At 36.6% G+C, this 27,947-nt stretch overlaps 1 pseudogene; it reads left to right on the top strand.

Annotated features, from left to right (window-relative positions):
• LOC105035505 (SAC3 family protein B-like) overlaps positions 1 to 21,411 on the top strand; it is a 91,104-nt pseudogene extending 69,693 nt beyond the window's left edge.
• The last annotated feature ends 6,536 nt before the right edge of the window (positions 21,412 to 27,947 follow it).

The following is a 27,947-nucleotide window of genomic DNA, read 5'->3' as shown; positions in this document are numbered from 1 at the left end:
TCAAATCTTGTGGATTAAGCAACAACTCGAAGATTTTGGAATCAAACTTAATGAAACACCAATAAAATGTGATAATACAAGTACCATAAATCTATCTAAAAATCCAATACAACACTCAAGATCTAAACATATTGAAATAAGACATCATTTCATAAGAGAACATGTTCAAAATAAAAATATAATTCTTGAATATGTTAGCACTGAAAATCAATTAGCCGATATCTTTACAAAGGCCCTTAGTGAGGATAGATTCTGTGAAATTAGAAGAAATCTAGGAATTCTAGATCCATTTGTCTGAAATTTCTCAATTTCCAAAGAATAGATGTCAAAAACTCTTAGAGCTCAATTTTCAAAATCTATCTTGGTCCCAAAAGCTCAGATTTATCTCTCTAAAAACTTATCTTTGAGCAAAATTCCTACTCCCAAAATTTCGAATTTTTCTGGAATTTATTTGTATTTTTCCTAAATTTCTGAACTTCATGAGTCGACCCCCATGAGTCGACTCAATGGCAAACTTGTAAATCCCACCAACTTCCATCGGGTTCATTGTTTTTAAACGGGAAACCCTGTTCGTGAGACGACTCATCTTCTCATCATCTTTCTTCCGAAAGCCGTCCTCTCCAACTCTTCTTGCTCCAAATCCAAGGATCAATTCTGAGGCAATTCTCCCTCCTTCTCTCCACCAAAAATTGCCTCCTTGAAAAGGATTTTTCTGTGCTTTCTCGCAGTGATTGGCGTGGGTGGAACGTGCCCTAGAACTTCACCGTTCATTCAAAATCCACTTCTTTTCTCCACCAATATTCCTCTTTACTCTTTTGTGATCCCTCCTCCACTAAATTCAAGTCTTCTTGTCTGCTACTTTTTGGATATGGCTCCAAAGATGAAACTTCCCCAAAGAAGGAAATCAATCCGAGAGCCTGAGGAAATTGTCCGAAAGAAAAGGCATGCTCAGTCTTCCAGTGTTCCCGATCCAGTTTCAGTACCTGCTCAAGGTCCCTCTCAATCCTCCATAAGCCCAAGTGTAAATCCTCTTTCTGATAGAAAAGTAAAACTGGGAAAAATATAGATTTTCGGTTCTTTGAGAAAGAAGGCTTTACTTTTGCTACCAAGATCAAAAATCAAGGATGGGAACTTTATTGCTCTCTTAAGGAAGTCACCTATGTTGATCTAGTCAGAGAGTTCTACCAGAACCTAAATTATGAAACGGGTCAGTGACTTCAACAGTCAAGGGATTGATATCTGCCTGGATTCTAGAATATTGGGAGATATACTTCAGTTGCCTAGTAAAGGATAATCATATATGGAACTCCCAATTAAAGAAGAAGGGATCAGAATTATCTTAGGAGAAACTTTTTCAGGAAGTTTAAACAGATTAGAAGCAAAGCTACTGTCCATTGAGATGAGGGTCCTGCATCAGATTGTAACAAAACTATTCTTTCCTAGGAGTGGTAGACATGACTTACTATCTGGCAGAGATGTATGTGTCATGTTTCATGTCATCACTCAGACCCCCCTAAACCTCCCTGCACTTATGATAGAGGCCATGAGAGAAACTTTGAATAGATCCAAGGCACACTTGCCTTATGGTATGGCCCTTACTAGAGTTTTTAGGAGGTTTGGAGTTAGCTGTGAGGGGGAGACACCTACCAAGCTCTCACATGTGGACACTTTCAACCAACACAGCCTGCACCGAATGGGAATTACAAAGACTGTTGGTGGTTGGATCAAGGGCTCTGAAGAAAGAGCTGAGGAGAGAGCTGAGGAAAGAACTGAAGACAGAACTGAAGGCAGAGTAGAAGAAGAAGGTCCATCTTCTCCTGTACATGACTTCAGGGCAGCATCACCAGATACACAGTTCATTCCTGATACAGAGGCTGGCCCTTCGGAGTTTACTAGGATGCCCACACCAGTGTATCAGCCAGAGAGCAGAGCACCTCATTCAGAGTTCAGACTGGCTGACGATCAGATCGAGCATATTTCACAGCGTGTGGCTTCTTTGCTGTCTAGCCAGTGGAGTAGTACTTCTTTTACACCTAGAGCTACTTCTTCTGATCAGACCATTACTCCCCACATCTCCACTGTATTTCAGATGATTTCAGATCAGTCCGTCAGGATACAGCAGCTTGAGGATACAGTCTGGAGACTTACTGGCAGAGTTCTTGACTTGCAGGGGCAAGTCCTTGCATTGGCCCATCCCCAGCCACAGAGTCTACTATTGAGGTCACAGATCTCACTGCAGAGGCTGGCAGGCTCAGAGGAGCACTAGAAGGTGGATATGAGCTACTGAGGAAAGAGATCCGAGGATCGAGTGAGCATGCTACCACCCAGTTCACTGCTCTACTTCAATCTATTTCCAGAGCACTGAACGTACTTGATTCTATCAGACTCACCCTTTCTGTTCAGTCCCTAGCATCTCAGCGTTCTCACCACCCAGTTCATCTCGCTCTCCTACTCGTGGCAGAGGCAGACGGGGTAGAGGACGCACTTCTGATCCATCATCTCCTCATCCTATCTCTGATGACTCCGATCATTGACTTATCTTGATCTTTACTAGATCCTAGGTGTTAGTGTCTTGTTCTAGGATCTATACCTTGGGGCCATGTATTGACATTTAGCCGGTTGAATTTTATGTATTGAAATAATTATGATATTAATGGAATCATCTTTTACCTATATTTCTACCTCTTTGTAATGATCATATTTTGGTTATATATTTTCTTCTTGTTGAAATATTGTCTTCTCCTTGTTGTTGTTTGCTGTTGATAATTGCTATATTAAGGGGGAGCAAACATCTGTGAAAAACTCTAAAGAAGAAGAAATTAAAGAATATTTCAGAAAAAGAAAAGAAAGAGTTAACTATGTTTGATGATGTCAAAAAGGGGGAGAAATTAAACAAAAAAAAAATTAAAATTAGACAAAAAGCAAAATCCTAAATTATGAGAAAAAGGGGGAGAAATTAAACAAAAACAAAGATTGGAGAAATTAAAACAAATATTGGAGAAATTAAAAAAATATTGAAGAAATTAAACAAATATTGGAGAAATTAAACAAAAACAAGGATTGAAAGATTAAACAAAACTTTGAGAAATTTTGGTATCAAAATTTGGTATCAGACAGAACTTAAACAAAAAGTCATCCATCAAAAGCAAAATCATGAGTACAATGCAAATAAGTTTTTTTTATATGCTCTGATATATTTCAAAATTCAAACTTGCTTTTGAAATTTTACTCACCTTGATACATCTTAAGAAATTTGTTTTACTCTGATACATCCTACAATTTCTTTTAACTTGCTCTGATACATGATAAAATTTAATCCGATACAGTGTGAAGGTTTCTCTGATAAATTATCCGATACAGTGTGAGAAAGTTTCTCTTATATATTATAACATTTGTTCTGATACATGTGAAATTTTCTCTGAAATTTGTTCTGATACAATGTGAAATTTACTCTGACATTTGCTCTAATACAGTGTGAAATTTTCTCTAAATTTGTTCTGATACAATGAGAAATTTACTCTGACATTTGCTCTAATACAGTGTGAAATTTTCTCTGATATATTATAAAATTTTCTTGCTCTGATACATTGTAAAATCTTTTCTGATATAATTATTTTTCTTACTCTGATACATAGAAAAAGTTATTTATCTTCTCTTGCTCTGATATATCTTGAACTCAAAATGATCTAATACCCTTTTCAAATCTTTAAGAAAATGGACAAACTATTTTTGCATTTATATTACATGCCAAAAGAATCATACTCTTTTCAAGCATATACACTTATAATGGATTCTTTTGAAATTAATGCATTAACATAAATATTTTTGTTCAAATATTTTGTCATCATCAAAAAGGGGAGATTGTTGCTCTAGATTGATTTTGATGATCACAAAGCAGATTGAAGGGATACAAATAATTTTAAAATGAAAAAGTCCTTATGCTCTTCAAGGGCAAAATCATAATTTCACTAAAATTCTGATTTGATAGTACCATTTGGTAGAACAAATGATTTGAAATCTATTGGTGAAAATTTCATTGTGTTTGGACTTATATTTTTGAAGTTATGAAGGTTTGAAGTGCATGAGTCGACTCATGAGTCAACTCATGGCACTGTGAGCTGATTGGCACGCAAAAATTCTCCTTGGCACGCTAGTTTTCTGGCTTGGCACGACCTGTGAGTCGACTCATGAGTCGACCCACAAGGCATGAGTCGACTCATGAGTCGACCCCTGCTAATTTGAGCCAAGAATTTCCAGAAACGCATTCTCTGGTTTTTGCAACAGAGGTCGACTCATGAGTCGACCCCTGAAGCATGAGTCGACTCATGAGTCGACCCCTGCGATGGGAATTGTCAGCAACGGCTATTTTTTTGCCCGTTTTAATTGCCATTTATGCTTCCTAAAAATCCTCTAATGGCTCTTTATCTACCTAAATTGTTTTCTCTTGCTTCTAATGCTACAAAATGCTTTAAATGGTGAAAGAAATTGCAGATTAAATAGCGGATCAAACGTGAAATCAAAAGAGACGGAAGAGAAGAGAAAAAGAGGAAAAAGAGAAGAACAGAAGAGAGGATCCAAAATTTGCAAGAAAAAGCCTGAGATCAACGAAAAATCCAAAGAGAAAAAGAGAGAGGATCCACAATATACCAGAGAGATTGTGAAAGAGAAAAGCAAGATCTTTCAAGGAGAGAATTCTTCATGCCTATTGTTTCAACCTTGATCTAGAGATTGTTCAAAGCCTTCAAGAGATCTTCAATCAACAATCAACCTCTTCTCAAGCATTCAAGCGTTCATCCACTTTGAGAAAATCTGAAAAAGGGGTTCTTCATTTGAGTAAAGCTTTTATTGTTATATTTGCTCATTTAAGGAGCTGTTATTGTATTAATCTGTGCTCAAAATTTTCTAACTCTTTGTGAGTTTTTGTTCTTGTTTTTGGAGGATTTCCAAAACAAGGAAAGGTTGATCCGAACCTGAAATCGGAGTGTTTTGGGTTTACTTGTACCCGAGAAACAAGTGATCTAGCTTGGGATAGCTAGTGTAGGAGTTTCCTACGTCTTGTATTCTAGCTTGGGATAGCTAGTGTCGGAGTTTCCGACGTTTTGTATTCGGGTTGAATACAAAGGATAGTGGATTAAAATTCCCAAGTGGGATCTTGGGGAGTGGATGTAGGTGCAAGGTTAGCACCGAACTACTATAAATCCTTGTGTTTGTGGTGTGCTTTATCGCTTTATCTTATTTCTTTATTATATCCTTGCAATACTGCTTTAGGTAATTAATATTGATTTAAAGCCATTGTTTTGTTCTTCATAAGTTATCTGTTGGGCTTAAAATTTTTTAGAAACCCAATTCACCCCCCCCTCTTGGGTTGCATAGCTGGACAACAATTTTAACTAATGCAAAATTTATTTTCTTACACTTTAAATTTTGTCTTTTATTTTTCGCAAGTAGATGCTAGGATCTAGTTAGTAGATCTTAGTACTCAATTTATTTTATATTTTTTAAATTCTTATTATTTATTTTTATTGCAAGTAGATGCTAGGATCTAGTTAGTAGATCTTAGTACCAGATTTATTTTTCATACTTTTAATTTTTATTTTCTGACTTAAATTGCTTTCTCTAAAATTTTATTTTTTTTTATAAAATTAAAGATTTCAAATCAAAATCCTGCTTTCTCTGTGGATTCGATCCGACTCACTACTTTCTACGTATTTTTAATTTTTATTGAAGTCAAAATTTGATTGATAATCATGGTGTCCTAACGATAACATCTTAATCCTATCAATTTTTGCCATTGTCAGGGATCCTATCACGGTGTTCAAGTTAGGAGGTGTGATAAGTGACATATTTTTATATTTATTGTAGGTATTTTTAATAATTTATGGAGCTAACATCTTCTTAAAACCCTAATTTCATTAATAAATTAAATTATAAAAATAAAATAGATTTAATTTAATTAAGCAATTTAAGTACCAAAATGATGAAAAATTTTTGAAAAATTTAATGCATATTTTTTTCTATTTTTCAGGCAAAAAATCAGAGCAAAAATCGAGCCAAAATATCCTAAAAAATAAAAAATATTACCTCCGATGCATGGTGGACCGACTGCTCGGTCCATAAAAATAAGGTGCGGTCCACAGAAAACTTCACGCAGTCCACAGGCATGGCTCACAGTGAGAGAGAGGTTTTTGCATGATCTAACGGTCGAAAATGCATCCATCATCAGATCCGACGGTCCAGACTCGTTGCCGACTTTGAATAGGACTCTTTTGCACGATCCGATGGCCCAGAACCAATTTAAACCCAAATTGGATGGCTGTGGTTTGATCCGACTTTGATTTGGATTAAAATGAAGATTTTCTGGGCAGATCTGGATGGTTCAAGCTCCATCCGATGGTCAGGAATATTCCTAAGAAGATTAATATGATTTCTAAAGGTTTTATGACTCTTTTTCTTACCAAAAAATTATGAAAAATTCATCTATAAATAGGAGGTCCGGGAATAAACTTTGAGAGTAGAAAAATTGAGTAAAAAGTATAGAAAAAAAAAATTAGATAGATTTAGGGACCCAAGAAAAAGAAGAAGAGAAGCCAGTTCGCTCTACGGAGTACGACAGATGGTGGAGAGGTCATCAACCATCTTTTCGATGAGGCTAGACTGATTAACTTTGGATCCTTATTATAGTTTATTTTTATTTTATTTTATTATTATTTTTTAATTTTTTGTACTTGAATTTTAATTCTAGTTAATGAAAAATTTATTTTTTTGCACTTTAAATTTCTGTCTTTTATTTTTTGCACATAGATGCTAGGATCTAATTAGTAGATCTTAGTATCAATTTATTTTTATACTCTTTAAATTTTTGTTAGTTATTTTATTGCAAGTAGATGCTAGGATTTAGTTAGTAGATCTTAGTACCTGATTTATTTTTCATATTTTTAATTTTTATTTTTCGACTTAAATTATTTTCTCCAAAATTTTATTTTTTTTGCAAAATCAAAGATTTTAAATCAAAATTCTACCTTCTCTATGGATTCGATCTGACTCATTACTTTCTATATATTTTTAATTTTTATTGAAATCAAAATTTGATTGATAATCACGATGTCCTAACAACAATATCACGATCGTATCATATACCACCATGCTTGATAGGTTCAGCAGCATCATTATCATCTTCAGTATCATCATCGCCGCACACAATTTCATTCGAATCACCCTCCCCATATCATATCCAGCAAGTATACTTCTTATCCATACCATAACGTAGCAGATGCTCCTTAACAAGTGTTATGTGACGATATACCATATTGACACATCTCTTGCATGGATATTTTATCCGACTAGCTCTATCAGCCTTATGCTGTGCAAACTCAATAAAATCTCGAATACTTTTTTAATATTCAGGCAAAAAAATATCTCTAGTATTCATCCAACTTCTGTTGATATCCATCTAACAACAAACACAAAAACCATTAACAACAAAGAAATTCTCAGTGGTATTCATCCAAACCAGATCCTGACCAAAATTTCAGATCGAATCTCGATCCGAATTTCAAACCAAATCTCGATCCAGATCCATAAATAGATTATTTTATATAAAATAGTACGTATTAAAGAATATAGACTGAACAATAACACAAAAATCTCTTTCCACCAATTTAATGAAGCAAAAATGCATGATCCTATCTATTTCAAATCATTACTAATAGGTGTGGTCATATCCCTTTCAGAAAAGTAATAATCTTATTATTGTTATTAGTTGATATTTTATTTCATTATTGTAAAAATTTTGGTAGCATCTCTCCATAATTCTTCAAGTATACGACATCAATATGGTGCCTACGCACCCTATCCACTATATACCCAGAGAACAGTAGACAGATTAGTGCTGATTACCACATAATGAAATAAAATATCAACTATTAACAATAATAAGATTACTTTTTTTTCAAAAAACTCGAATATGGGATATCCAAGAGCTGATCTCGATCAAGATCGACTCTTGAACGAGAATCTACGGTTCAATGCAACTTAACTACCATCTCTGAACATACATTCAAAGATGGATTTCTAATATATCAAAAAATGAGTAACTCTGCATTAAAATTTTTTCATCAAAAATTTCAGTAGAGTTTTCTCTAAAATAAAAATATTTTTTATATTTAATTATAATAAGCAAAAGCATACAAAACAGCATACAAAATAATTAAATTGTAATAAGCAAAAGCAATGTGCATTGTGCTAGTAGAACAATAAAAAATTTATAAATTTTAGTAGTAACACTAAAAAATTTATGCAATAAATATAAAATAAACTACAAGTAGTTGAGCATGCAAAATAATATTAATATAAAATAATAATACAAAATCCAATCCCATGCCGAGTATCCTCCACTCTCTCTCCCTCATCTTCCAAATTCACCAAAAGCAGCAATGTGGAGGCAGTCCCGTGGATAGGGCTGGAAGTGGGTCGGACCATCAGGAGGCCCATCGGGACAGGCTTCAGACTCGATCCTAAACCATTTAGGCCGGGCTCTAGCCAAAAAAATAGGGCCCATTTGGCCATCGGGCTGGGCTTAGACAGACATTTGGCCTGACCTAGAGCCGACCTAATTGTGTTCGGATCGATTAAACCCCCTCTTTCTTGACTCCAACCTAATTCATATTTTATCTTTTATATATAATAAATTATTTTTTATTTTTTGTCTAAAATATTTTTTATCTAAAAATATTTTTTTAAAATATTTTTTCTCCTAAACGAGCTCTGCACTCGGCCCCTGCGACCCTTGCTCCCGCAGTGCTGGCACCGTCACCCATCCTACACTGTTCGGACTCAGCCTCTGCGACCCTCGCTCCCATGGTGCTGTCGCCATCACCCACCCCTGCGACTCACCCCCCGCAGTGCCGCTGCCCTCTCCAAGCCCCCACGACCTGGATCCCAACTCAAATTCTGATCAGATCTTAATCTGGATCCCAACCCAGATCGGGATCTCGATCCGGATCCTGACCTCGATCTAATTCGGATCGTGATCTAAATTTTATTTTTATTAATCAAATAATAAAATATTTGATTAATATTTGATTTTTTTTATTTTTTTCTTTTTTCTCCCTCGTTTCTCTCTTCCCTTCCTCCCTCCCCGACCACCTCGGCCAACCTTCCTCCCTCCCCGGCCAACCCCCTCCCATCCCCGTGTCGCCCCTGACCACCCACGGCCCCCCTCCCCACCCTTGTGTCATCCCCGACTACCCCCCGACCCCCTCCTTACCCCCGTGTTGCCCCCAGCCACCCACCCCCACCCCCGCAACCCCCTCCACCCCCGATGTCCCGATCAACCGAAAAAAAAGGATGGGAAGAATCCTTACCTCCGACGGATGGCAACGGCGGCAAATGGTAATGGCAGCAGCAACGATGGAGATGCGGTCACTGGTGGAAAGAGAGGAGGGGAGGAGCTCGAAGAGGGAGAGGAGAGAGCTCGATCGGAGAGGAGAGAGGGGAGAGCTCGGAGAGGGGAGAGCGGAGAGGGACGGGGGAGGAAGAGGGTTTCGTGCAAAGGGACATCAAGTTGACATTTTATTAATGTAGAACTATTAGCGACAAAAATTTTCATCGCTAATACTATTATTAATGACGAAAATTAATTTACATCGCCAATAAGTCTTGCCAAAAAATTTTTCACTAAAAAATTTTTTTCTCTAAAAAAATTTTGCTCAAAAAATTTATGAAATAAATTATTAATGATAGAAAATAAAATTTTCATCATTAATAAGCCTATTAGTGACAGAAATTCAATTTCCATTGCTAATAAATACCATCCAAAAAAAAAATTCTTTCTAATAATTTTTTCTTCAAAAAAATAAAAAAATAATTTTGAAATGGTTTTTTGATAAAAAAATAAAAATTTTTTCCATTAACAATTTTTTTCTTCACAAAAATTGATTAAAATAATATTTTTAAAACATGATTTCTGATGAAAAATAAATTTACATCACAAATAAATTTTCTTAAAATTTTTTTAAAAAAATTTAAAGACTATTTGCAATAAAAATTTGGTTTTCATCTCTAATAATTAAAAAAAATTGCCCCTCAAATTTTTTCAGTCTAAAAAAAATCTTTCCAATAGTAATTTTATAAAAAATTAATTTGGATTTTTTCCATCAAAAAAAATTTTCATCCAAAAAATTTAACAAAAAAAATGACACTAAAAAATTATTCATGATGAAAAACAAAATTAATTTTTTTAATCTAAAAAATTTTTGGTCTAAAAAAATTTTCAAAATAATTTCATCAAAAAAATAATTTTTTATTAATCAAAAAAATTATATATATATAGTTTATTTATAATTTTTTCTTCAAAAAATTTTTTTTTCTTTAAAAAATTACATATATAAAAAATATAATTACGATGAAAAGTTCAATTTATGTCACTAATAATTGTTATAAGAATAACTCTTCGACTTTTACAATAAAATGGACACTATAGGAGATCGATAGCTTTGAGGTTTTTGATCTCCAAGGAGCTCATTTTTTTCTTGGAGTCCTCATTCTGAAAGTTGGAATATGAGAATATCGCGATAATTCTGAGATCGTAAGAAAAATTCATCAAGCTTGAGATTTAGACGATAGGATAGGGACAGAAAATTAGAGATCCAGAAGCTTGTATATCGCATGCATATGAGGATCGAGTTTGAGAAATTCACGAGGAATTGTGTGAGCATCAAAGATCTAGCAATTAACCAGAATCAAAACAGACCTGCAGGTAGTGCAAGTTGTATTATAAAGCACAAGCTCATATTTATGCTTTCTATTGCTAGGAAGATGAGTGCTCGTATGGTTTGTCTTCTCATGATTGAAACTCCTACAGAGATATATTTGAGCATCAATCGATGCGGAACGTGCGGTACTTTTTGAGATCATAGAAGCCATGTTAGAATGCGCTGCTTAACTATATGGTTTTTGCATGAAAGGAGGCTCTTTTTATACAGCTTAAGGCAGACACTCCATCAGAAAGATTCATTGATATCACTAGAAACAATGATAGTGATGAATAGATGAATTTTATGTCGCAAATAAATATATAGCTCATTTCATTCAAAAAGATCTATTCATTCTAATCCGAGAATATCACCTACTTTCATATTATTTTTTCATACAAAAAATTTGGTTTGGATCATAACTCAAATTTACTTTTTTACTACGTAAAAGGACAAAAGATGTATACAGCTGCTACAAAAAATAGATGCAGTTGTCTTACACAAAATTAAAATTAAAATTTTATAATTTTATAATTTTTAATTTTTTTATAAATTAGTGATGAAAATATTTTCATCATAAATAATAAATTATTTACGATGCAAATATATTTTTTATCATAAACATAAATTATTTACGATGAAATATTTTTATCACAAATAATAAACAACTTTTAATTTTTTTAATTTTTAATTTTTTTAAAGTATTGATGATAAAAATATTTTCATCATAAATAATTAAGTATTTACAATTCAAAAATTTTTTTCATTGTAAACACTTAATTATTTACGATGAAAAATTTTCATCGTAAATAATAAGAAATTTTTAATTTTTTTAATTTTTAATTTTTTTACTATTGATGATGAAAATATTTTCATCATAAATAATCAAGTATTTATGATGAAAATTTTTGCATCTCAAAATTAAGTTATTTACGATGAAATATTTTCATCATAAATAATTTATAATTTTTAAATTTTTTAAATTTTTAATTTTTTTTAAATTATTGACAAAGATAATATTTTCATTGGAAATAAACTTATTAGCGATGAAAAAATATTTTTCATCATAAATACTTAAATTATTTACTATAAAAATATTTTCATCGTTAATATTTAAAAATTTAAAATTAAAATAAATGAGACATTATTTATGATGAAAATATTCATCACAAATAATATATATTTACAATGAAAAAAAATTTTCATCACTGATACCCAACTATTTGTGCTGAAAAATTATTTTTATCGTAAATATTAAATTATTTATGATGAATATTTTTATCATCGTAAATAATTTTATTGACGATAAATATTTTTATCGTAAATAATTTCATCACAAAAATATTTTTTTCTTGTAATACCCTTTTTTTCTCCTTTCGAGTTCAATAATCTCTAGCGCTATGGCCATCGAAAATAAAATCCGCAGCAATTGTTGGAGCCGATAGGAGCCCCAATCTCCAACCTCTTTTGTGATGAGGCAAGAAATCACCGTCGGTGAATGGTCAATGGCCAAAACCACCAAGAAAGGGCTCCATTGCACATCCTCTATTTTCAAGCATTCTTTCTACTTGTTCTGGCCATCTGTGCCACCATTTTTAGACACAAAACCTTGAGCCGATCCATCCCTCTTCTTTCCTTGTGATTAGGATTGTCGCTGGCCAAGAATCGGTGACGAGTGAATGGCCAATGGCCAAGAAGTCGGATGGAGAAGAAATTGGTCGAAAAACTAGAGATGGGCCTCTATTCTACATCCCCTATTTTCTAGCATTCTTTTCTCTATTTCCAACAACCTACCCCACTATCTTTGGACACCAAATCCTGAGCCGATCCATCCCTCTTTTTCTTTTGGGATTAGGATTGTCGCCGACCAAGAAATTGACAATGGTGAATGGCCAACGGCTAAAACCGACTCACTGGCCAAGATATCCGTCAGCCAAGAAATTGGCCAAAAAACCATCAAGAACGGCCTCTCTTCTACATCCCCTGTTTTCCAACATTCTCTCCCTTTTTTCTGGCCTCCTGCGCCACCATGTCCGGTCCCTATGTTGAAAATTTGTTTTCAAAATATAAATATCTATTTATATAGAGAGAATTTGTGGGGACCAAATTGAGATAAAATGAAATTCGTATAACATGAATTTCATGTAGGACTATCATAAGAGTTATCCACAAAAGTTTAGTCTCGTATTGGTTACAGAGAATGAGTCTTATTAGTATATAAAGAATTCTCCACGGTAAAATTTAGATTGGATGAATACTAGATAGGCTAGCCTAATACATGAGCCACCTATGCGACCTTAAATATTTAATGGTCAAAAGATGGCACGCGACGCACTAGGCTGAAAATTATATTTTATCAGTTGAATTTCTAGAAGCTTCTAAAAATTTCATTTGAAATTTGAAATTCAAACTAAATATTATGAACAGATGCAACTGTTTGGAAATTTAAAATTCAAACTAAATATTAGGAACAGATGCAACTGTTCGGAAATTATGAATGGTTGCAACTGCTCGGTAGTTAAGTGCCTATCCATTTTTATAAGTATTCAATCCTAATGATTCAGAATGAACAACAACATCATTCTCTCTACTGTTCTCTTAACAACAAGGATCATCTCTAGTGGTATTTGCTGCAGAAGGCATCACTAGAGTTAAACAATTCTATATACCGGCGTGTTCTAGTAGTTCGTTGTTGCTAAGTGCAAAGCACCGCCGAACGTGAGCTTCATTGTATCCTCAAGGCTCTCACATGCAACCCTATTGCACTACTGGTGGAGGCGAATAAATCCTTAAGGATAGTGGCATTGCAGCACGCCTTGAAGCCGTTTCCATAATGATCAATATTTCTATCATCATCAAGTACTACCAATTTTTCAACAGTCCCTCAGCCTCCCTATGAACCTTCATGGTGAGACGATTGCCGCCGATGAACGGCCCACGTCCAAAGAGGAAAAAGGCCCAATTGCTCTGGTTTTTGAGCCTTTTTCATAGTTTTCTTTGCGGTCACCACTGGCTCTCTACTGCTAGATATTGCTGGTAGCATGGCCGTGAGCCGTACTCCCGGGCCTAGGTTCTGGATTGGAGGCGTGATGTTTATAACTGATGGTCAAAAAGTACACTTACTAATTATTTATTTAATAAAATTTAATTATGCTTCTTACGTCATATAAATATCACCTTATGGTGGTCAAAAAATGTACTTACTAATTATTTGTTTAATCAAATTTAATATTGCATCTCACCTCATATTGTTCGAACCTTATCTTTATTGTTTCCAAGAAACTGAAAAGAATCTTACAATTTGTGATCATATTTAGTTTGACCCCTTTACAATTTACAATACGATCCTAATCTTAATCATTCATCATTTTTGAGTTTCCTGTATACCATGCGCACCTGCATCAAGGCACTTCATGTTACCTGGTGTCATTTGCTACATTTTTCAGCTTTCTTATAGCTCTTTATTCATATTTGAAATATTCAATCGTCTTAACTGTGTTGAAGTGTCTGATCTCTCTCCTTGATTCCCGTTGATAGATTGCAAACTCATGCAAACATGTGCTTTGAAAATGGGAATGCTAAAACCTCAAAAAGGATAAGGTCACGACCTCGGCTTTTGGAAGCAATCGCTCTGTCCAGAAGTCTAATTTTTCTCCTAAAGAAGTGCAAACGTGAGTTTCTTTCTTTATTTTTTGAATGATTTTTTAATTCTTTGCTCTTCTTCGAATGGTCTTATCAGCAATTGGATTGAGATAATAAATCATTGCATAGCTTATACTAACACCGTTCATTGTATATTAGCTATAAATTAAAAGCCCGAAGACATAAATATGTGTCCTTTTTGAAACCTTGCTGCGTTTTGATATGCTTTATGAAACATTATATTCATTGTATCCCTGACAGTAAGAAATTATCATTGTTTCTGCTATTTCCTTATTTTAACATTTTTTTATCTTGATGGATGACATCTGTCGCAATTGTTTTTCAGGCCTCATATATCCACTCCAAGATTGGGCCGTGGAAGGAAATCTCTAGTAAATTATGATGAGTTCCCACCTCGACAGAGCAATCACCAAGTTGTATCTTATTCTGGTGCACATGATAGTGGAACGTCATCTCCACCAAGGCCTTCTTTTTGTGATGGAAGCAAAAGAGCTAGATCTCCTGTACCCTCTGCTGATGATTTGGCAACATCTTCTACACAATCTGATTCAGAAAGGTATTTGCTACCATTTTGCTTACCTTGGCTTTCTTCAGGAAAACAATTGTAGTATATATCTCAGGCCTTCGACATGTTCTGAAGTAAATTTCAATGCACGGAAATGCAACCGAAGGCAAAGCGGTTGGCCCGCCGCAATGTTGAACTAAGCCAACCAATTCAGAACCTGCATGATCTTGTGAAGTGCAAACCTTCAGGAAATAACGAGAACCAAGCTTCTTAAGACAAATGCAATGCAGATGAGAATATTGAATTAGCACGTGATTTATCTAGCGATGACAATTTGTTTCATACTGAAGGCCCAGAGTCATCTCAAGTTGTGGTTGGGCTTTGTCCGGATATGTTCAAGGTTTCTGATATCATAATGTTGTGTATTCACTTATGGTAATAGTTATTAGATGGTCACTGCTTGTCCTTTTTTGCCAAAACTTGAAGAGCATTGGAAACCATTGAGAGTAATAAGCTGGATTGATATCATGATTCAGAATCTGAACGGAAGGAGCACGAAACAAAAGGAGATCTGGATAGGTACGAGCGCCTGGATGGAAAAAGAAACCAAACTACCAAATTTCTTGCTGTCAAAAAGGTAGTTGACGAGTAATCTTCATCTCATGTCCACCTGATAGAATTTGTTCTAAAATTACCTCTCATCACCTATGACAGGAAGCATGATTGAATTTCTTATCTGATTCATGCAGTGTCGTAGGACAGCTGAGCAAGAAGCTGACTTGATAAGGCCTATGCCAGTCTTGCAGAAGATGGTTGATTATCTTCTGAGTTTGCCGGATCAACCATACAAGGACAACATTTTGAGCATCTACAACTTTTGTGGGATAGAATGTAGGCGACAAGGATGGACCTCAGAATGCAACATATTTTCAACCAACAGGCTGTCATTATGCTTGAGCAAATAGTATAATTCAGTTCTAGTTTTATTTACTCTCTTTTTTTTTCGCGCATTGCTGCCATATGCAATAGAAGTTAAGCAGTTGCTGTTCCTTTTCTGACATCAGATAAGACTCCAAATCATTGCGATGCATGAGTTGTGTGAATACAAGAAAGGCGAGGGGTTTTCAGAAGGATTTGATGCACACTTGAACATAGAACAAATGGGAAAGACATCAGTCGAGTTGTTTCAAATGTATGATGACCAGAGGAAGAAGGGAATCAATGTTCCAACAGAAGAGGAGTTTCGTGGTTATTAAGCACTTCTCAAGTTGGATAAGCATCCAGGATACAAAGTAAGCTGTCTTTCATCTTGGCTATGGCTTAAAACCATATACAATTTTTAGCTGATCTTTTCCCCTCTTTCTGTTTTAGGTGGGACCTGCAGAGGTCTCACTTGACCTTGCTAAGATGACTCCAGAGATTAGATGCACTCCAGAAATTTTATTTGCTTGAGAAGTAGCAAGGTATTTGTGTGTATTGATGGTCAGTTATTTTTAATATAATAACAATGAAATATAACAGAATCCATTGGTTCTGTCATTCCAAAGCATGTAGAATAGGTAATTATATCGCCTTCTTTCGCCCCGCAAGAAAAGCAACTCACCTGCAGGGCTGCTTGATGCATGCTCACTTTGCCAAGGTAAATATGTTTCCACGTAATCTACATTCCTTTCACATGCAATTCATATGATTGTTATACAAGTACATGCACTGATGCTGTCTGAATATCATGCTTGGATTTCCTTGATATCCCATTGAAAATGAATGATACATCAATGAACCTGAAATTTACTTCAATTCTATTATCCCTACTCTTGTAATAGATTCTTTCAATGCATTATTTCAATTTGTTCTAATAACTACATCTTTTACTAGCGAAAAGCATGAAAGGAATCTGTGGGAATGGATTGATCCTTGTGTTGATGGAATATGGTCCTTAGTACAAAGTAGCAGCAAAGACGAAGTTCCCAGGATCCCATTAGGTGTAGCATCACGTTGGTGGAAGAGATTCTTGTAAGTAAGATTGCATTGGCTGCATGATCAATAAATAAATCATAATGGCAAGGAAAACATGTCGATTTTTCTCATTTTGAAGACTGTGTCGAGGCCAATTGAAGCTGATGATGTCTTGATCAAAATTGACATGCAAGGGATTTTATGTTCATATCATGCAGCCAATTGAGCTTAAGAGAAAAGGACATGAGGGATATGCATGCCTTCGATGTGGTTTTGAATGTGTTTTGAGGGTTATTGTTAATTTTTGATTCTTTTTGCATCCATTTTCATCAAGGACCTAAGTAGTTTTAAAAGAATATATTGTTTTTGCATTGAATTACTGTGTGCGTCATTTTTCATAGGTACAGGTTGAGAAAAAAATGCTGAGCCTAAAAGCAATGAGTAGCTAATCTCACCTTGCAATCTGCAAGCTCTCTCTCTCTCTCTCTCTCTCTCTGGGTGTGTGTGTCTCATGCACGCACGTGCAAGACAACTCAAATTGGATGTGCTTATCCGCACCCAACATGTTTACAGCCTTAATCTCATTACAATGGTTATCCGATGATGGTTTCAGTTCAACCAGCCATTACCTTGATTATGGTTCTTGCATTTTTTTTAATTTATTATATGCTTTATGTCCTCAATACAGGATTAGCATTACTAGCCATGATTTAGCCCTACTACATCTTTTATAGAACTGTAATTGTATTTTATGAGTACATGTAGTTAAGCAACACTTTTTCTCCAGATAAGAACAAAGGCACTTGCTGCTTTGCACAGAGGTCTTCAGAAAAACCATTGAATTCCCATTGCACATGTTGTGTACTCGCTAGGCATGGAGGCATAATTTGCCATTTAGCTGCTGGTTAATCATCAAGTTCGTTTCTGCAGAACTTAATTCTCTGAACATTTCTTTACCCTATTCAGGAGGATGTTGAAGGTTTTCTGAAATATCATGGATTTGTTTCAAAAAAATATGAAGAGATGTATATGGTGAAGGAAGGTCCATTTCTCACTCAGACCTCTCTGAAGGAACAGCAGTTGCATCAGATGTCCCAGATGGCATTCTTCAGAGAACTGAATCATCCAAAATAGAAGATTGGGTCAATACAAGCAATGAAGAAGTGCACGATTATAAATCTGATAATGATATTGGGGTTGTCACACAATCTGAACAACCACTTGAGGGGCCACTGCCAGCCACTATAACAGAAGAAAATGAGGTTAAAATGACTGAAGTCTCGATTTCCCAACCAAGTGTGCAAAACTTGTGTACCTCAAGAAGTCAACAAGGATTATTGATGATGTTTATTCTAATCCTAATATCTAAGACCTTTATGAAGAAACAGAAGTTGCATTAGATGTCCCAGATGGCATTCTTCAGAGAACTGAATCATCCAAAGCAGAAGATTGGGTCAATACAGGCAATGAAGAAGTGCATGATTATAAATCTGATAATGATGTTAGGGCTTCACACAAACTGAACAACCACTTGAGGGGCCACTGCCAGCTACTATAACAGAAGAAAATAAGGCTAAATGACTGAAGTCTCCCCTCCATTGCTAGCTGTGCAACTGAACATGATTCGGTACATAATGATGAGGACGTCGATTTTCCAACCAAGTTTCCAAAACTTGTGCACCTCAAGAAGTCCAAGAGGATTGTTGATGATGTTTATTCTGATCCTAATATCTCAGACCTCTCTGAAGAAATAGAAGTTGCATCAGATGTCCCAGATGGCATTCTTCAGAGAACTGAACCATCCAAAAGAGAAGATTGGGTTAATACAAGCAATGAAGAAGCGTGTGATTATAAATTTGATAATGTTGTTAGGGCTGCCACACAAACTGAACAACCATTTGTGGGGCCACTGCCAGCTACTGTAACAGAAGAAAATGAGGCTAAAATGACTGAAATCTTCCCTCCGATTGCTAGCTGTGTAACTGAAGATAATTCAATACATAATGATGAGGATGAACAAATAACTGAATTAGATGGAGAAACCTCCATGGGTCAGGGAATCTTGCCTCAAATGGAGACAACTATAGTTCAGGCTGAAGCACCTAGATTCTCAAACTCCAAGCTCATAGTCGAGAATACAGCCCCTCAGACAGAAGCAGGCAAAAGCCTAGATAATGAAGCATCAAAAATCATTCTGTGTCCGAAGAATGAAGTTGCCAATGAAAAGCTGAAGTTGATTGTAAGGTTTGTTTATTTAATGCTTCTTATTGCTTTTGTTTTTCACATGACTCAGGTTTTAAAAACAGGAGTTGACAGTTATGCTTTACATCATTGACTACCAGAAAATGGAAGCAGATAACATCCTTGTGGAGGAAAAATGGGGAACAAATAGAGCTCCTTGCGAGTTCATTGAGTTCACTCTCGTTAGGACCACTAGAACGGCAAATTGAAGAAGTAGGACCACCAGAACGACAAATTGAAGAAGCAAGACCACCAGAATGACAAATTAAAGAAGTAAGTTACCTGCATGATATGTCTCTGATCTCCATAGATTATTTGTAAAGTTATACATTACGTTAAATTTAGTTCCTTATTTTACTTTATCTTTTAATGAAGCCACCAAGACAAGCCAGAAGCAAGCTCCATATTGATTACATTGCAAGAGAGAGATATGCAAGATATGGGAAATCATGGTCAACACTGAATGTCTCAGAACTGGTTGCACCAATTTTAAGTGCAAAAAATCCCGATGCCAAATGCCTTTGCTGGAAGTTGCTTCCAGGGAACTGTCACAACGGGTCAAACCAATCGTTTGGCTTCAAGATGGTTGCTCTCAAAACTCATGGGGTCTGGTAAAGAAAATGATGAGCTGATGGTTTCATCATCTCAATCAATATGGAAGAAATGGATCAATATATAGAAATAGTTCTTTCGGGAAATGGATCAACAAAAATTGTTTTTCAGAAGCCTGCTCATTATCTGTCATTAGGGAGGCAATGTTTGTCCACAAGCAGCCATGTGCTTGTGATGATATTTTTGCTGGTGCAAGCTGCATTATGTTTCTGGTATCAGAAAGCATTCCATGGGAAATTCAAAGGGTTCGGCTTCAGAACCTTTTGATGTCTATACCTTCTGGATTGAGCCTACCTCTTTTCATAGTAGTTGATGATGCATACAAAGAAGAGACTGCTGATCCTTCAGCCACAACAATTAAGAGACTTGGTCTTCATGATGCAGACATAACAAGGGTAAACTTGTTCTCAGTTGTTTTCCTAGTTGATAGAGAGCACTTTGGTTTCTTCGATGATGACAAATTGAGAGAGGATCTACAGTGGCTAGCAAACAGTTCATCTCAATAACCTTCTCCACTTCTAGTGAAGACCCGTGAACTGGTCTCGAGCTATTTGAGATCTTCAGTGAGGGTTCTTGACAATTGTAATGCCTCTAAAATGGATCCAGACTGTTGCATCTTAGCTTGCAACAATGCCCTGGACCGATTGGTGGAGGAAATTCTGACTGCAGCATCCATGAACCCAATCCGTTGGCCTTGTTCTGAAGTTGATCTGCTAGAGAAATCAAACAGAGAGAGAATGATAGCCGACATGTTTTTACCAAGTATTGGTTGGAGCTCCCCTACAAGAATTGAGCCACTCGCTAGAGCAATAAAGGGTCGCAAACTTCCAAATTTTCCCTACGACCTGTTCTTTTTGAGCCAAGGTTCTGATATGGATTCGCAGATTCCAAATCAAAAGTTAGCCTTTGAAGATTGCTTGATCAAGCATCTTACACAATCATGTAGATTGTTGGATTGGGATCTAGCTACCATGGAGGCTAGTGTAATGGTACAGAAGGGTGCAGGTCTTGAGCTACATGGTTCATGTTATTACATTATTCCAAGATGGGTCACAATTTTCAGGCGGATCTACAATTGGTGACTGCTGAATTTGGAATCTGGGGTGGCCTCAGTTGCTTATGTGTTGGATCTTTCCATAATGGATTCCCTCTGTGAGACAGATGCTGAATAGCAACAACCACTGCATTATGTTTTGAAGGAAGTGCCCTTTGATGAACTTTATCAAATCTGCTGTAGATCATTTGGAGAGCAACCCTCATCAGTTCACATGCCTGCATGTTCACCCCCAGGGGTCACCCTTGAAGATGGTTGTGCTTTCGAGACTGATGCTCAAAATAGGAAAATTGATGGAGATTTCAGGGACAATAACTTTTGCTAGTGATTACTCTCTAGAAAAATGGGATAGAAGCAAACAGAAGGTAGCTGTGTCTATCTATAAATAATGACAGGTCGACCATGTTATTGGCACAATGCATTTCCAAGACTCATGCTGAAAGTAGGAAAACTGATGGAGATTTCAGAGGCAGTAACTTTGCTGATGATTACTCCCTAAAAAAAAGGATAGAAATAAATAATAGATAGCTGCATCTTTGTCTATAAATAATGACAAGTTGACCATGTTATTGGCACGATGCAAGCATTTGAAAGGCATGATAGATGAGAAATTTGCTATTTATATTTGAATCCCATCCATGGGCTTTTTATTCAATAATAATATATTGTTGTATTGTTATCATGTCCATTTCTCTCACTTCTCCTGTGAGCTAATCTCCCATGAAATGCCATTAGTGCAGTATAATGAATTCTTCAAATTTTCACCATAGAAAAGTATGGACTTGTTCCGATGTGAAGCATTCTTGAAATGCTTTTAGGAGATGATAGAGCCCTCCTTGGCTTGTTTGTAGCTATAATTGTTGTATGTGTCAGAATGTCTGAGATAAAACAAATGGTTTAAAAGCCAAGTAGAAGGGTAGCTGAATTTCTAGGTATGATGCTGTAAATACCGTCTAAATGGTAAAGCTCATGTGTAACATCCCTTTATTTTCTATTCTAGTATTTCAACTACCGAACTTGGTTTATACTGAACCTGGAGTTTGTATTAAAATGATCTCAGATGTTGAGATGTTACTTTGTTTGCTATGCTATGCTCTGAAGCCCCTTCTCAAGTGATGAAATAGTACTGGTACCAAATATTTCTCAACACTAACTGTCATACCATCACAAGATAATTGATGGTTTTAGCACCAATCTCAGCATCCATCAGTGTAAAGGAAATGTTTGTGGATGGGAGGTCTCGTACCATTTTTCTATTTTTCCATACCGACACCAAAAATTTCACAATTGGTTTTGCTTTGACTTTTGTTTTTACCTTTTTTTTTCAATAAAAAGATCAAACTAGAGAGCTTGATATGTCAATCTAAACTAAAATGCTGTTTGGTGGTTACTTGGAAGAGGCTTGCGGTTTCAGAATCAAGGCCATCTTGCTATTCAGGGATATTGTGATGCCGGCAGGTGCTTGTGATATTTGACATTCTACTTCTAGTTACTGTATGTTTGCTGGAAGCAACCTTGTAACATGAATGATATTTGAATTAATCTCTCTGCTCTGTGCACACCATTTTTCTCATATTTCTTTTTCCTTCTTGTTTCTTCCAATCTTCTATCTCATATTTATTCCTTTCTTCCATTATCATTTCTGTATACATAATCTCTGATTTGATTCAGTTTATCGTCAGTTCTGAGAATAAAGACAGCAAGGAAGATCATCTAAATTTAATCTAAAACTATGTGCAAACTAGGGCTTGTCTAGTCCAACGAACTAATTATTACATACTTATAGAAGGTATGTGTCACAAGAGTTGGAAACAAACTCAGAACAAAGTCCATGTATCCATACTTGATGGTGTTGCCAAAAGTCATGGGACCTCAAAATCTTGCTCCAAGAAGCTTGAGTTGAGATTAGTACGAAAAGTTGTACCAGTACTAATTAGGAGATATTGATCATTTTTATACTAGTACAGTAATTAGATAATAAATATGCTTATCAACCAGAAGATGTTATCTTTGTTTTGTGAATATCATTGAATTTTATGGTATTAAAGTTTGGATTTTAGTTATTTAGATTTTGGATTTACTTAGTTGATTGTTTATTCCATTTCTTGCTTTATGATATAATAATATCTTACATGCTTGTAAGGAGAGTTCTCTTTGAGTATGTGATGGTTGCCATAACTCCAGCTAGCAATCTTATGTCAGAGGTGTGATAAGCTATCATCATCTTTCTATATGTCTGTTTATATTCTATTTTGTTTCTTTCTTGGTGCTTGTGGGCATCTTTAAAAGCAGATATGCTTAATATGCTTAGTTTTCTCCTAAGGATTTTTAGCATATTCAGTGACACTTCATCATTTGTTATTTTCTACTGCATGATTTTAAGAAGCTTTATTTTATTTTTATTTCTTGTGGACATCATTTTGGGGTGGAGATGCTTCATTCTCCTGTAGAGCACTAATTTTTCTTTGTTTGGTTTTTTATTTTTTCATTGGAGTGAAAAAAAGAAAATCACAAGAAAAGGAATGAGACCCTAGGATTCATGCTTCTTCTTCTTCTTCTTTGTTTTGTTTTTTATTTTTTTATTTTTTTCCTTTTGCTGATAAGTACCATCACCCATGTTGCTGTGCTTTATTTAGATAGAAAGTTTTCTATTATCCTTTTTTGCTAATAATCTATCAAAAAATAATTACTAATATTAGTGCCTAAGTTTTTTAAATGAAGTGTATGCTCCAAAAGAATGCTTTATGAACCAACTTTTCCTTGTGTTGGTTATGACATTCATGATGTATCAGCACTTTTATCTACACAAACATTGAAAGTCTTCTATGTGTATCTTTCTGAATCTATTTTTAGTTTATCTAACAGGTTTATTTTCTTCTATGTTCCTAGTTTTGAATTTGTTTGGATGTTAACCCTTGTTACTTTTGTCAAAGAACAAAAAGATTGTGTTTCCACTCGACTCCAGTAGCGTCTCCATGGAGAGCCCGACCTGACATCCTAGCAGGTGGTGGCCACCATTTGAGATGGTCGGACCTGCAAGAAAAATCTGCGAGTCCAAGTGTGTCGGACAAAGGACCCTCTAATGCCTAAGTCAGAGTCTAACGAATAGATGAAGGAGAAAAAAATAGCGAGAGAAAGTGAAAGGAGAGCTCTAGGTCTGGTGAACGACTTGCCTCTCTCCGCTTTTTACCTCAAGGTCCTTTTTTTTACCTCTTTAAATAGAGGTGGAGCCATAGGTTACTATGCTAGAGTCACATTGGCCACCCGAGGCCTGCTAAGCCACGATCTGACAAGCTGCTGGTGGCTGCCTAAACCTACAGCACCATTATCTGATAGGTTGCTGTGTCAGCCACTACCCCTTGTCCAAGGTTGTAAGTTGTGGGCTCTGATAGCCAGCCATACCCACGGGAAGAGTTGGTAAACCATGGGTGTCAGTCACAGTGTGCGGCTGCATCTGAAAGGCTACTAGAGGGTTTCAAGGACCGTGTGTACCATCGATGAATTGGTGGTCCAAAGTCAGAGTGGGACTGAGACCTCACTTCGGATGCATTCGCACCTACATAGCATGCAAGTCATTGCATCCCCATCATCGGCTAGGTCCCGACCTCAGGGTTGGTGGCCGACCAAAATGGAGGTCGGGTGCATACCGGTACCATGGCATTGCCTAGTCTTAAGCGAATGAACATTCCTCAGGCTTTCTGGTGTGGTTCGGCCCATCCATGGTATCAACAGGCAGCCAGCCGCAGCACAGAGAGAGGAGGGATCCAATAATTGGGCAGCCCCTATAACAATTGCCCCCCACAACTGAGTTGGGAGTGATTTTCTTGCTTCAGACAAAGGGAGTAGCTAGACATCGATTGTTGATCCAACCTTTTTCTCGAAATGCACACAATGGGTGGAATCTTGGAAGTCCCAGATTGGTTCGCTATGTATTTGGCATCAATTGGCCTCATACCACACCCCACTAATCATTTGGGACAGATCGCTTTGTGAATCATATAGCTGAGGACTATCCAATCTAGGAGTCTCGAGATGCGTAGTCTTTAATATTGATATTTTTCAAAGATGATAGACTGCCAAAAGGACTGCGCTCTTTTTTCTGAGAGGCATGGTCTCCAAAGCCCCTTCGGTGGTGACACTTGACACATAACCGGGGGTAGTGGAGGGGCATCCCTCTGCCTGCCCCCTTTATAATTAGGGGCCCCCTGCCATCTAGGGCAGGGCCCACCTAGCCTATCTTCCATAATGCTACCATGGTGCCATTCCACCACCTATCCAAGTATCATCAGCATTTGCCTTTCGTTGGAGGGGCTTTCCCCCACCTCCTGTCTACCGTGGGGTGCCCAAAGGGGTTACACATGTGGTCATTTTTTCTTGGCATGGGAGGTGTTGGAAAATCTTGCTGCTCCAGTGTTGGGATGGTGGTGGTGTTGGCTTGGGTGCAAGCCTCAAATCCAACTAGAGAAATAGTTAAAAATAGCAGACAGAGAGGTGCTCCTGCTTAGGCATTAGGTTGATGATGTTGCAATCAACCCAGACACAGAGTGGACTCCCTTTGTTAAAGTTCCATCTTTTTGGGCATTGGCCTAATCGAGGTGTAGCAAGTTGCGCCAGCCATTGATCCAGACGAGGAGCGAACGACTGCTCGGGGGCCTCTTTTGTATTGTACTCCATAGAAAGGTCTTGGACCTTTCTAGAGGGTAGTCTTCTGCCCCCCAGCCTAGCATTCTGGCCTACCTTGAGGGAGTGTTTGGGAGGTGGATGAAACTAGTCATGCCATCCCTAATATCCTTTGGTGGGAACCGGTAGCCATTAGAGAGTGCTTCTCCATGCATGCACCATTGAAGAGGCCGGAGGATGTTGATCGAACCCGAGGCTTTTACCTTTTGTTCTTCTTTTTCTTTGCTGTAATAAACTACGTCAAAATGGAACTATCTTGTAATGAATTTTTCATAAATAAGATAAATCCTGACTTCTTAAATGGAGTGGTCTCATGGTTCACATCATCTATCCATTGCCTAGTCCTTGATCTTGGGATCGGGCCCTTTAGTTTGTGCCACATGGTCAATGATTTGGTAAGTCAGACTTTGGGTAGGGTGAGGATTCTCTGCCTTGATTGATACCTGAGATCTTTGTAGTCATTGTAAGCCTGATCAATTTTCAACCGACCTTATGTAGAAGGTCTTTCCTTCACTGAGGTGAAAGAAGCCTTTCTCAGAGACTCCTGATCGAAGTCGAAATCTGACACCAGGGAGGAGTCCAACTCCTTCTCTCTCCACCTCTATTTAAAGGGATCTAGTCCCTTGCGAAATCCCCCACCATCGACTGTTGAAACCTCAATAGAGATGCCCCCTTTTTCTTCCATATCCATTGCAACCTCTCATTGTGCCCATTGAAAATTGGGTTAGAAAGCCAGTAGGAGCCTAAGGTAAGACCCATTCCTTCTTCATTGAAAATTAGTTCCTCTCTCTTCTCTCCTTCCTCTCTCTTCCCACTTTCTCTAGTTTCTCTCTTTACTTTCTCTCTCTAAAAGTCTCACTTTCTCTCTCTAAAATTATTGCTCCTCTATGAATCATATCTCTCTAAGATTGATCAAGTAAAGGGTTTTGTTTTGATGTTTTTGATAGAGCTTAGTAATCGATCTTGATCTGTGATCGCTGGACAGTGTACCAGCATCCATCTTGATCGGGCCAAGTATCATGAGATCTCATCATCAATTGCATCCTAGCATCCTATCCTGACTCTTGATATATATATTGATCGATCTAATGCTCTAGATAAGACCGACTGGATGTCGGTGCTACCGCATAGCCTGTCAGCCAGCCCTATGAAGACTTAGGATTTTTATTTTGAAAATAATTACGATTAAAAGTATAATTTTGGGTATTAAGTTTTGAAGAGAGAAATTTCTAAAATATGGACTCATTGGAGTATATGTGAGGTAAGTAATGCTTCACTTTTTTTAGATTTATCAGTAAATTATAAAATATTTATATATTAAAATATACATGATTATGAATCTGATACATGATATTTTGAATTGCTGAATATGCTCAAGTAAACATCATTTTCGTTAAGGAAGAAGGGCCTTAACAGGAGCTTCCAATTGGCCGCAGTATCTCCACACTGAGACTAAAATATGGCTAAATGTTCTTTTGAAATGTTAAATGATTATGATCGATCATCTTGATTTTAATATGGATTATATCGATTGATTTTGACATCGTATGGTTTATAACTTTTTGAATTTGAATATGAAAAAGTATTTTGATTGAAATAAATTTTGACTCACAGCCTGACTGTTTCGAACCCCACTAGTGGAGGTTAAATACTAATATTTTGATACCCTATCAGTGGAGATTATATGCTAGTATTTCGACATCTTGTTAGGAGAGATTATGCGCTAGTATCTTGATACCCTACTAGTAGGGATTGTGTACTAATATTTTGATACCCTACCAGTGAGAGTTGTGTGTGAAGCGATAATTCAGTATAGGAGAAAAATAATAATTTTAAAACTTTTTTAAAATTATTATTTTACAGTAAAATTATTAATCAATCTCATTAATTAATACTAATTAACCCTATACTAGGATCTAAATATGATACAACAGCATGCATTTAAATCTGAAATTCAAATTTAAAACAGTAAACTTTTTACTGTACTGTGTTCAGAAACATCACCTTTTGCGAGTAGTCGATCATCGCAATCTGATCACTGTCGGGGGGCTCTGATCGTCACGTCACAGTCACACTAGTGTCTGATCTCTGCAGATCATCCACACGAAGCTCCCATCTGATTGGTTCCTCACGAATGCTAGTTCGTGATTTCACCCTTTTGATGGCTGATGTTGATCGAACTCCTTCGATCGATGTATGCCGACTCCTCGGATGCTCCGGATCGTCTGCATAATTGGTTGAGAGGCTGATGGATCTCTCCCTAAAATTTGATGGACTCACGACACTTGTGGCACATCAATCTCACTTCCCGAACCCTAGGTAGAAACCCTATGGTACACACCAAAAACCCTACGCCCACTTCTCTCTCCTTTTTCTCTCCTCTCGATAAATTTTGAACACTTCAAAATTTTTCCAGAACCTCCCCATGCCCCTTATCTCTTCTTTCTTTTTATTTTTCCATGCCCCCTCCCTTTCTCATTTTATA

This window comes from Elaeis guineensis, chromosome 4 (genome assembly GCF_000442705.2).
Source record: "Elaeis guineensis isolate ETL-2024a chromosome 4, EG11, whole genome shotgun sequence".
In the NCBI taxonomy this organism is placed as follows: domain Eukaryota; kingdom Viridiplantae; phylum Streptophyta; class Magnoliopsida; order Arecales; family Arecaceae; genus Elaeis; species Elaeis guineensis.
This window is presented reverse-complemented; position numbering and strand designations above follow the sequence as displayed.